Genomic DNA, 11901 nt, shown 5'->3' with positions numbered 1-11901 from the left:
AATCCAAGGACAATTATGGTACATATGAAGGGTATCTTGCCCTATGTAAGAAATTATTTTACTTAAGACTTTAGGTCGGAACAACCTCCAGAACAGTATAGCCAATATTATGGCATGCTAAAAATTATCCAGGCACACAAAAGAATACTCAATTAAGATTCACATTACTGATAACACAGCCCATTTTTAATAAGAAGGCCTAATAAAAGGAAAACATTCTTAATTTAGGAAAAAAAAAAAATCAGTCTATCCAATGTCTCTTTCTCCCTAGCACCTACAGTTCTTTTACTTCCAAGGCAATACCAGTCCTGCTTCCACTGTCTTTTCCTACTAGTAATATACAGCCAAGAAAAGCTGGCATGGGTAACTTAAAATTCATTGTTATTAGCACACAGAATGAAGCAGATGGAAGTAATGTATTTCCCACTTCTTATACTGTGGTTAGTATTTCAACATTTGTACAATAAACAAAATAAATGGGATTATTAGGTATGTTTCTAGTATGAGAAAAATAATTGAAAAATGTAATTAGCACAATTACCTTCAAGAGAAAGTATGCATGCAACCTCTCTAAAGGTTGCTGCTAATACACAGGAAAAAAAGCATTATTTATTCTAGAATGTCTTTAGATTACCCAGATGGTTCTCTTACATACCAAAGATTAGAGTCTAAAGGCTATTAGGGACTTACAGATACCATTTCTCTCAGCAGGTGCTACAAACACACAGTTCTTGGGGGGAAGGGGGGTGGGGGGAAGGTGGAAGGACAAGAGCTACTGTGATCTTACCTTACAATTCTTTTCTAAAATACACTGCCAGTTCCAGAAATATTCTGCCAATATTTCCATGTAGGGTGGTGATTTAACTGTTTTACCATATAATAAAAGATTTAAGCCCAGAAAGTAGTAGTTTGTTAAATCAGGGACCTAATATTAGGAAATACTGCTAATCTGGAATTCTACCTTAGAGTGAGGATTGAAAGAATTCAGCAACTCCCAGCATTTGACTTGCTATTTTTAGCCGAGAAAGTGTGTGATATAGTGCAGCACCATTTGCTTTTTTAAATTGATTGCGCTGTCTTTTCGCTGGTAATAAATATACTATCCTAACACCATTTACATAAAAATCTGGAACCAACACAGTGTCGAGCTCAAATGCAGTACAGCAAATCTGTGTTTGAGTGACCTTTATGTATAATGTGCCCACAAAAACCTACTAACAAAATAAAGCTTTTTCAGGGCTGTCAGGTTTCACCAACACAAGGTTAGAAAGGATAAATCAAGATTCAGCAGAAAGAGTAGTATATGGTGAGGAAAAGAAAACAAAACAGAAGACAGGCCAGTTAAAGAGAATCTAGCATTACTCTCACTCTGATCTTCTGGGTTTAGTATTCAAGTGGTTGAGACGCTGATGATTTACATTTCAAAGAAAAAAATGAAGCTTGCTGATGATGTTCCACAGAGCGTGGGTGAGACTGCCTAATTCTTCATGACCCGTATCCATGGAAGCAGCGGAAGCACCTTTGGAGCTCACCCTTCCCAGCACTGTTCATGAAATTCCAAACTTGCCTCTCTCACCCTAAACACCCACATTTGCCACCATAAACCTCGACTCAAGCATGAAGGTGAACTGTTACAAGATTACAAGGTTCTTGGTATACTCCTTTGTGAGAATATCAATAAATAGGGAAACTACATCTAGGAAATAAATACAAACAACTGTTCACCTGCAGATGAAAAAATGATGAAGAGTTTCAACTAGCACACATCTTGATTTCACTGACTTTTATTATTACATTATTACTGATGCAATGAAACCAACAGTCTCATTGTTGATCTTTGTCCATGTTCTCTTGAATTTGAAACACATCTATAGCAGCAGATGTCAACATATCCCTTAACACTGCATAGTACTAAATTCCTTAGAGGAGGATTTTGGTGCCTAACTGCCAAATTTCACTATCTTGACCCCTTTTGGAGAAAAAAAACCCCACAACTATGCTTAAGAGCAGAAAAATTGTCTAATGGGCTCAGATTGTTGATGTGTAAAGAAAAGGAAGTGTTACATACAAGAACAGCATTTGGCCATTTTCTTATTGAACTTTAAACTGGGATCCAGATTATTGCACAGTTGAGAAAGAAATTTACTTCAGTTTAGCTTCCTGACACGTTTCTCCCTTGCTCACTGATCAAAAGCAGATTACAAGAAATTAGGTCTGACAGTGTTTTTTAAGAGAATAAACATGTGAGATGTTCCTTTAGAACCATGGTTGCTTCTGTATCACAGGTATCACTGAATGGTTTGGGTTGGAAGGGATCTTAAAGATCATCTAGTTCCAAACCCCCTGCCAGGGGCAGACATATGAAAGATGGAACTAATGAAAGATGGAACTAATGAAAGATGGAACTAATGAAAGATGGAACTTTTCCTCCTTTAAAGGCATCAAATTATAATCCACAATTCTCATCTGAAGAACTTTTCCTGCCCTCTTAGAAATAACGTATAAATAGATATGAACAGATAAGTAAATAAGAAGGAGAACCAACCTTTACTTTCTCCTTAGCAACTTAATAGTTTCAGAAGAACATCCCTGACTTTTCCTGTCGCTGACAGCGTTAAGACCAGACTTCTGCAACCTCACAGGCCTATTAAAGTAAATTGGGCACAACAGTTATACCTGTTTGCTCCACTGCAATTTTAAGTTCCAATCCTAAAACAGAGTGCAAGTGGGGTGTCTTATCTTCTCCAATTCAAAAAGTCCCTCACAGTCATAAATAGCCTTAGTGAACTCCGTATCAGCTTGATAGAGAAAACAAGAGTATTTACATTCATCCTGCCTCTTTCTCCAAACTCACTGCAGCTAAAAAAAAACCCCACTTGTGCCTGTCTGAAGGATCAGACTTGTGTCTGTCTGAAGGATCCCTTAGACACAGTATTTGGTTATTATAGGTTAAAAAATAAAATAAATATTTTTAAAAGTGAACATCTAAATGTTTTGATTCCTTGTGAGGGTAACAGAAACAATGTTCACTTCTCCCCCTTCACATCTCTCCTCTTTTCTTTCACAAGAATATCCTATTTAGTTCCACAGTCTGAAAATGACCTTTCATTTCAACAGCTCTGTGGGCTCCACTACTTGCAGAAATAAACATTTTCTTCCTGGCACAATAGCAACTATTTTAATATTCTCTTCAGACTTTCTCTTCACTGCAATCCTAATAAACGCATTCAGGTTTACGATAAAGAGAGATCCTACCAGACAAATGGCAGCAAGGTTACAAGCTCAAGCTGATGACCTTCTGAAAGCTTGTTTTCCAGAGCTGCCTGATGGGGTGAGCATTCCAGTACTGTTATTCATTGAAATAGAACTCCAAATATTCCCCTTTTCTAAGCAAAGTCATTTTACCTTGACAACATATCATCACTGGCTCTCTTCTGTACATCTCCTAGGTCAGGAAAGAAAGGTGAGCAATTTATCACTCATGAATCCTTGATTTTAATGCAGATATTAACTGAAATTCAATTTCTATTGAATACATATTTTGAATATTATATACACATAAATATGCAGTAGCATTAAGGCACAAAGGCTAAACATATCTGTCAGATCTGATCTGAACTGGGATAGAGATATAGCATTTTTTAACTACAGTATAAAAACACTGGTGACTTGCACTTCATAAATTCTTGATTTTTCTAAAACCTTTCAGCCATTTAGCCATTAGAAAGCCAACAGCTTTAAAGAATTTCCAGTTTTGTATTCATTTGACTTCAGCTTGCAGGAGTTAAAAAAGGGGTAGGTCATACAGGTTCATTTATTCCGAATACCAAACCCGCAATAATTTCTGCTTCTTTTCAGGAGGAGGATTTATAGATTGGATTACACCCCACAGAACTATACACAAAGGTGTCGTTCCACGTGCTCATCTCCCTCTTTTGGCACAGAGATTTCATATCTAAGATACTCTCTGGGTGACAGAGAGGAGCCTATGACTGTTTTGTCCCACACTGAGCAGGCTGATGCCATCACTTCAGATGAGTATGGGTTTCCTATTTGGGCACTACAGCATTCCAAACTTAAAAGCTACTTTACGAAACTTCATGTCTTTCTCTTTTCTGCCTGAAAAGCAGACAGGGTCAGTCCTTACCTTACATCCTAAAAGGGCACTTTCAATTTACCAGGAAAGAGTCAGAAATTCAGCTTGCTTCAGCAGAGAGAATTACAGGGTACAATCCCAAGCAAATTAGTAACACACCAGAGCTAGGAAAATAAGGTCACGGTGTCTTTGGCATGTTTCTGAATAGGACACTCATAGCTGGTCTAGATTCTTGTGCTAATATCCTCTTTGAAGGCATACTTTTAATTAACTGCAGTAATAAAAGTGGGTAAAAGAGGTGTGGAAAGCAAGTCTCATGTTCCTTTACACATTCTAAGCTAGAGGACTTTGGTTTTATAGTATCCTCCTTTGATGCAGTTCCTTCCAGACCATTGAAGAAAGCTCAACCTTGAGTTGAGTCAGAGCTGAGTGCCTTGCTGAGGTGCCCTGTTCTAGGCAGGCCTGTCCCGCAGTAGGACAGAGGATGGTGGCACACAAGGGGTTCCCTGAGCTGGGGGAACCACGGGGGAGCACCTCCAGTGCTGACCCAGCCCAGCACAACCTGAGCAGCAAAGACACTGTGGGAGTCTGCACCAGCTACCCCGCCCATGGTCGATGTCTCCACCCAGAGGGAGCCGTGCAGACCTCACTGAAACCCTTCTCTGGGGCAGGAGGGACAGGCTGCAAACCTGCCTGCAAGGTTGGGCCCAGGTGGAGAACCTGCAGGTGACTGAGCTGCATGAGGTGGTGAGAAGGCAGTGGAACACTGGGGAGGCTGAGAAAGAATTAGATAGCTGATTCAAAGCACAGTATGCAGTGGTCCTACAGCCAAACAGCCACAAACTCCTCCTCCACCACCACCACCCCCCAACACATACAGAGGGGACAGAAGCTTGCAACAGCAAGATGTTCAGGGGGCTAGAGCACCTCCCTGATTAAATCAGACTGAGAGAGTTTTGTTTTTCCAGCCTGGAGAAGAGAAGGTTCTGGTGAGACCTTACAGCACCTTCCAGTACCTAAAGGGGCTAGGAGAGAGCTAGAGGGACTTTTTACAAGGGCATGTAGCGATAGGATGGAGGGGAATGACTTTGAACTGGAAGAGGGAAGGTTTAGACCAGCTATTAGGAAGAAATACTTACTGTGAGGGTGGTGGGCCACTGGTACGTGTTTCCTAGAGAAGCTGCAGATGCCCCATCACTGGAAGCGTTCAAGGCCAAGTTGGATGGGGCTCTGAGCAGCCTGGTCTAGTGGAAGGTGTCTCTGCCCATGGGTTGGAGTGAGATGATTGATCTTCAAGGTCCCCTCCAACCCAAACCATTCCATGATACGATTCTGTGATTATAGAAGCAGTATCTCCATCTGTGTAGATGTCCATGGTTTTCTATAGGTCTTCACCAAGTCCATCAGCTGTCACCATGGAGTGCTGTCAAGTTTATTCTGCAACCCAGGGAACTATAAAATAACAGAACAACAGAACACTTACCTACTTTGTCTCTCAGGATTATCCCAGAGATTTTACAATTTTGTTCCATGTTCAGGTCTGTATTTGTGTATCTCCTAGTAGTCAGGCATATATTTTCTGTTAGGTTCTGGGAAGTAACTGTACATATTCTAAATGGTGCTTTACAATACCATGTATTCATGTTATTAGTATTTTTCTCAAAGAGAGGATTTTTTTCTTCCTCTTCAATGTTAAAATAATCATTTGTTGTCACTGGACTCGATGATCCTTGTGGGTCCCTTCCAGCTTGGCATATTTTGTGATTCTGTAAATCTGTGGTCTTTTAAAGTAACCAGCTGCTTCCTGCCAGGATCTACAGCTCAACTGGTACCACTATAAAGGTATTTCTTCAAAACATTAAAATTTATTACAGCTTTATTTGTTGATGCTGTAACCTTAAAACTACCTCTGTTAGTCTGCGTTGCCCCTACCAATGTGTTGTCCTCACTGTAGCAGTTCAAGACAATGCAGTACCTTTGCTTGCAGGAAGTCTGCAAGGAGTCTGCAACTGGGAAGTGGGAATAAATTATATCCAGGCAATTCCAACAATGCAGAGAGACTTTAGAGATCATAAATGTCAGAAGGTTCAGTGTCAGTTTCTCAGAGGGTAAAACAGAACAGAAAGTTAGTAAAAAAAAAGATCCTGCAGTAAGCAATAGGGCATGAATGCAGAGATGTTTGTCAAGCAAACAGGGTTGGGTGAGCTGCCTTATGACCTGAGCTCTTCCCATCCAGATATGTTCTCCAAATCACAGTCACTAAAAGATGCTTGGATTTATAAATCCACTAATACATTTAAAAGGTAGTTTCCTTCCTCTGTCAAAGTCAAGAGGATTTAGTTGTTCCCAACAACACAGTTTAAGAGACTTACCTGTGTACAACCAAGAACAACCCTTTATAAAACAAATCTTTACCTTTAAAATTAAACTAGAGGCATTTAGTATAGTTCTAAGCAAGCAACTCTTGCCAAGTGGCTGTCAGATCAGAGTGCTGTGCAGTATACTTGACAGAAAAGCTGGTGCAGTAACAATGAACCAACCCAAGATTTAGTACTGGGAGAATTCAAACACTGCCAAAAGAATCACGCAGTAAGTGCTCCCTGTAACAGAGATTTTGGGACTCCTATTCGTGCGTACCTAGACTCTCACATTTACGAACAGCCACCCCATTGTTTCAGGGGCTCTTCAAATCTAGACTTAAGATATATATACTTAGGTTTCTCTTAATGAAAAGCAAATATGTATTTTAAAGGAGTGGGGAAATAACTAAAGGTATGGGGAAAAAATCCATCACCCACAAATGCTTGGAAAAAATAGGACTGTAGAAGCGTGACAGTCATACAACACAACTGTTCTAATCTGCATGATTAGAACATTCTTACAGATCCAAGTTGTCTTTCCATTTATAACTCAGGGGCTATCTACACTACACTTAATGCCCTTTCCCACTTGGCCCCCACCCACCAAAGTTTTGAACTAAAATACAGGCACAGCATACTGGTGTGAAACAAGTTAGGTTACCAGGAATAGTCATTCTGACGCATATTCTGTTTTGAAATGCATCTTATTAGGCAAATGCATTTATATTAATGCAAATGTCTTAGCTGAGACATACTACAAACTGAAAGGAAAACATAAACATTTCAGTGATTAGAACAACAAAACATATAAAAGTGAGGCATTAAACATAAGGGGACAGGAGCCAGAAGTCAAGTTAGCTGAAGGGCTTAACTAGACCCCGGGAATGAAGTGCTATTCATTGCTGGAAATACAAAGCAGACTCTGACAATTAACGAATAGAAGTCTTGTGTCTTTTACAATAGACTTTTAAACCGTTCCTACTCAGCAGATTCAAAATTGTTTCACTGGGGGGGGGGGGGCATGGGGGCTACTGAGGTCAAATAGCAGCTGTTTAGTTCAGCTCACCTCACATCATATTAGAAAGTTTTGTACTGCATGCTAGCATCCCTCTCGCCCCTCCCCAACAGAAAGTAAACTTAACCATAGTATCCAAGTGAAAAGCTCAGGAAACAGTTCACAATGCTGTTTAACAAACTTCTGAAGCTACTAAAACAGGTTTAAGGGTCTACCTTCCCCTTGCTGATCTTGCCCAGGCACGCTTTAGTGAAGCACAACTTCCACACATTCACACATTCCCATATTCCTAACTCCCAAAACAGAGGTCTATAAGGAAGGCAGTTTCATATTTAGGTTTCCTCATGCCCATGAAACATTTTCTGAGTGCTGAAAAAGGCACTAAAGTAAGACAGGTCATCTGAAGTTTATTAAAACATCTGTGCCTTCCAGCATGGAGTTCACAAATTGTGAATGCAACATTATTCAGCCAATTTAACAAGATTAGCCAGCCTGTTTTTTCCACTTTCTCTCATTTCTTCATCCATAACAAGCTAGCTTGTAGCTAAGGGAAGCCAAGCGCTTTTAAAGCTTTATTCTTTCACAGCTAGTAAAGTACAGCATTTACAATTGGGAGCTATCATGTCAGAAGCACAGTAGTTTCTCACGGGTCATTCAAAGTGCGCTACACAAACCAAACCCAAGAAAACAGAAAGGAGACTGGGAAGAAAGCAGACTAATTAACAGTTCTAAATTTTAGTTAAACTCTGTTCAACCTTCTGCTTCTCAGATCCAGCTAGACAACTAATAAGCTTCATGGAATTCTGGCCCTTAATTAACACACAATTATTTCCCCAGAAGGATTAGAAGTTTCACCAAATGTTCAAGAAGTCAGTTTTTACAGCTCCAGTTAGATTACTGTCTACATTCAGGAGCAAGGGTTACCTCTCCATACTCTATTGGTAACAGACTATTTTTTAACAGAATATTTATTAAATGCAGTCATGCTTGCATTTTCATTGCACAAGGCCTCCCTCTTTGCGACCACATAACATTTTCAGCCACTAATTCAGTCACTTGACATGATAAAAGCCATTAATGTAAGCACCCCAATTATACGTTAACTGTTTGAAAGCAGAGCAATCTGTGAACAACCACCTTTCTGAAAGGTTAACCCAACATTTTATAGACCAAAATCTCTGTGCTCCCTGGTAAGGAAGTGATCATCAGAAGCAAAATGCTAATCAAAGCAAAACCAGTTTGACCAGCAGATTGCACCACTAACTTCCACCAATATGAACAATGCACAATAAACAGCACCATTCCCAAGGCAGTCCAGCTCCTCTGCTGGCAATTAGTTCTTCCTTGACTTCTGGCTAAACACACAGTTCATTTTAAAGCCCTGCCTCAGTTTTGTGAGAGCAGAAGGTGTGAGTTTAAAATGACAATGCTGAAGCATTAATAGGACAGTCAATCATCAGAGTTTTACCTTACTTTAAACCATCTACAGCTGTCTTCAAACAAAACCCAGCTATGATAGTCTTATGATTCTACAAATGTCTTCCTCAGGGTAAGAGTGAAATCATCTCCCCTAAGCACCCCAGCTTTCTTCTCCTTTTGGCTGTGCTTCTATGCTGCAAATTAATACATGTTGTTTCAACATTGCTTGGGCAATTCCAGTACACTACACTAGAAATGCTTAGAAGACTGACAAATCCAGCCAGCTTTACACTTCAAAACCGTACAAAGGCCAGTCACTGGCCAGCCCTTACACCCTCTTCATCATTTTAGCTGCGTGCAAACCTGTCAGACTTTCACACCACTGCTGTAAACCAGCGGCAAGTAGCACACAGGAACACAGAGCTGATGGAGGTTCCTCATTGCAGAGATGAACGTGATCAGGCCTGACTGAGGCTTCCTCAGCTAGGAAGGGTGAGCCTGAGAAACTGTTGCTGCTCTAGTGCTTTTACCCTTCCAGGTCATGACTTCTTCATGCTGTAGTTTACCTTGCAAAAAAAGGGCTCTGACACTTTCAAAAGTTTCTCTCTTTCCAAAATGAATAAACTTTCACCCAAGAAGGCCACTGAACAGTCCTGAGGGTCAGCTAAGGGTTCAACTAAAGGAATGTCATCAATGAAGCACATTTCTCCACGTCAGTGTAGCTCTTCAAGGAGCATCAAGCCAACTGTTGGCCAGATCAATCGAATCTACACCAACAGTGCTGTGACCAACCACAGACCTCTGGTTATCCCTAGAAAGCAGTGTTTGGATGCAGGAGAGCTGTGCTTTGCAGCACCCATGCCCTTCAGACTACAAGGGACACCACTCCTTTCAGTCCCAAGGTCTGTCACCACTGGATGGCAGGACCAGGTACCTCCAAGCCCATTTGCCTGTTGCCCATTGCAGGGGCCCCTCCTGTCCCCCTGGCCTGCAGAGAAAGGCAGTGAAGGCAGGAGCATGGTCACTCCAGCTGGGATCAGGTACCAGCAGTCTTTATTTGGTACCTTCTCCTTTGCTAAGGCATTCCTTGCCCTTGCCACCCATTCCTGGCAGCTCTCTGGTTGAAAAGGGTGGATGCTGTGACAAGGGTCTCTCCGGGGCTGCTCACATCTTCTTGGCAGGGCTGGCAGTCCTGGGGCCTTCCCCATGCTGCTCCAGTAGACCTGTCTGTACCCCCTTGCTAAAGGATACAGGAGAAAAGGCCTCCTCAGCTCTGTAGCCAGGGAAAAGGGCTCTCCATGCCCCAAAGCCTGGCTCAGGCCGGTAGTTCCTGGCAGTGCTGTCGAGCCCAGCCCACTGCTCGCAGGACCTGTCATGGGCTCTCGTGCCACAACCACACTTACTCCTGCAGTACTTTCCCCAGGAGCTGCAGCTCTTCCTGCTGCTCTAACGTGCTCTGCCTTGCCGTGCTTCGCCCCTTCTTCAGCTTCTCAGCATAGGCCTTTCTCAGGAGGTAGGGAGGGCGATAGGGATCCTCAAACACGTAGGGGCAGGAGGTCTGCAAAGGCAGAGGACACTTCTGAAGCACTGCCACCAAAGGGCTGGGGCTGCTCCCAGAGCTTCAGCTGAGGCGTGGGACTTGCACAGGCTTGGCTTGGACTTCAAAGCAGTGGCGCTGACCCCTCGCAGAGAGCACACAGCTGACAGCCCATGCCACAGCCAGCTGCACGCTCCAGCCTGGGGGCTCAGGAACAGCTCCCACTGCAGGGCAGCGGGCAGGCCATGGCACTGCCGCTGTGCCTGGACACCTTCCCTGCTCCCTCCCAGGTGTGGCAGCTCCAGGGCCAGTGTTACAACAGGGAGCGAGGAGGGGAAACACCTTTTTCCTGGGGGCTTTGATGTGCAGGCCGTACCTTTCCGAGCTCCTTGTCCGCTCTCATTCGGTTGCCAAAGTACCTGCGCCACACTTCTACTTCCACCTCACGGCGTCTGGATGCCATCAGCAGCTGGAGCCCTCTTTCTTCCCTCTCAGAGTAGAGGGAGTGCATTCCCTGAAGCCCATGCACACACCACACATGCACCATTAGTCAGCTTGAGCTTGTGTAGGGCAGGAGAGCTGGGACAATGGGCAGTTCTTGCTGCCTCTCCTGCCCCAGCCCAGAGCCCAAATTGTGACACAGGGCTGGCAAAACCCAAGGTTGTACCATTCCTGAGGGATGTGGAGCACATGCAGGAAGCTTGGACCGGCGGGTCTGTCGAGCTGGAGGTGTGGGCTCCATCAGCAGCTCTTGCGTCTTCTCCTGGATTACAGGCAGGAATCTAAAGAGGAAGATGTTAGACACCAGATCAGTGATTATGGGTCCGAACCACCTTGTGGGGGGTGTGTGTGTGGAGGGGGTAAAGCCCAGGCCTGGGTCTGCAGCCCAGATGGCCGAGAGCACATGGCAGGGAAAGCCATGCGGCTGGGCTGTCAGTGAGAAAGGTCTGCCTGGTGGCCCGCACACACCACTCCCCAGAGCCTCTGGCTGGCTGTGACGCCCCTCACTTTGGCTGGGGGGACAGCGAATAGTCTGAACCTGAAGTCCTGCCTAGAGGGAGAGGCTACAATAGCCAAACTCTATAAACAGACACGCACAAGGTGTCCATTTTGCCTCGGCCTGTTGTCCTTAAAGCTGCCAAGATGTGACCTTCAGAGTGGTAACTATATTTTTCTCTCCTCTCTTTCTACTCTTTCTTCTCTTAATCTCTCTCCCTTTACTCCTGTGGGCAACTTATGTGCCTATTTTCTGTATTTCACTTAATTTATGGGTATTTCACTTAAGTTGTACGGAATTTATGTTTCCTGGGTGCAATAAAGGTTCCCTACCCCATAGCAATGCTTGCTAGTCCTAGTAATCTGTTGTAATGCTTTTATGAATGGAGTTCTTTGTACTGGGTGTTGTAGTAAAATGCTCTTCATTGGTTTGCATGTTCTCTCTGTAAAACCATTTCTGCAAAACACCTGTTTTCTC

Source organism: Myiozetetes cayanensis, unplaced genomic scaffold (assembly GCF_022539395.1).
Source record: "Myiozetetes cayanensis isolate MyiCay16 unplaced genomic scaffold, myiCay2020 scf24, whole genome shotgun sequence".
Taxonomy (NCBI): domain Eukaryota; kingdom Metazoa; phylum Chordata; class Aves; order Passeriformes; family Tyrannidae; genus Myiozetetes; species Myiozetetes cayanensis.
The sequence above is the reverse complement of the archived record's forward strand: the minus strand, read 5'-3'. Positions refer to the sequence as shown.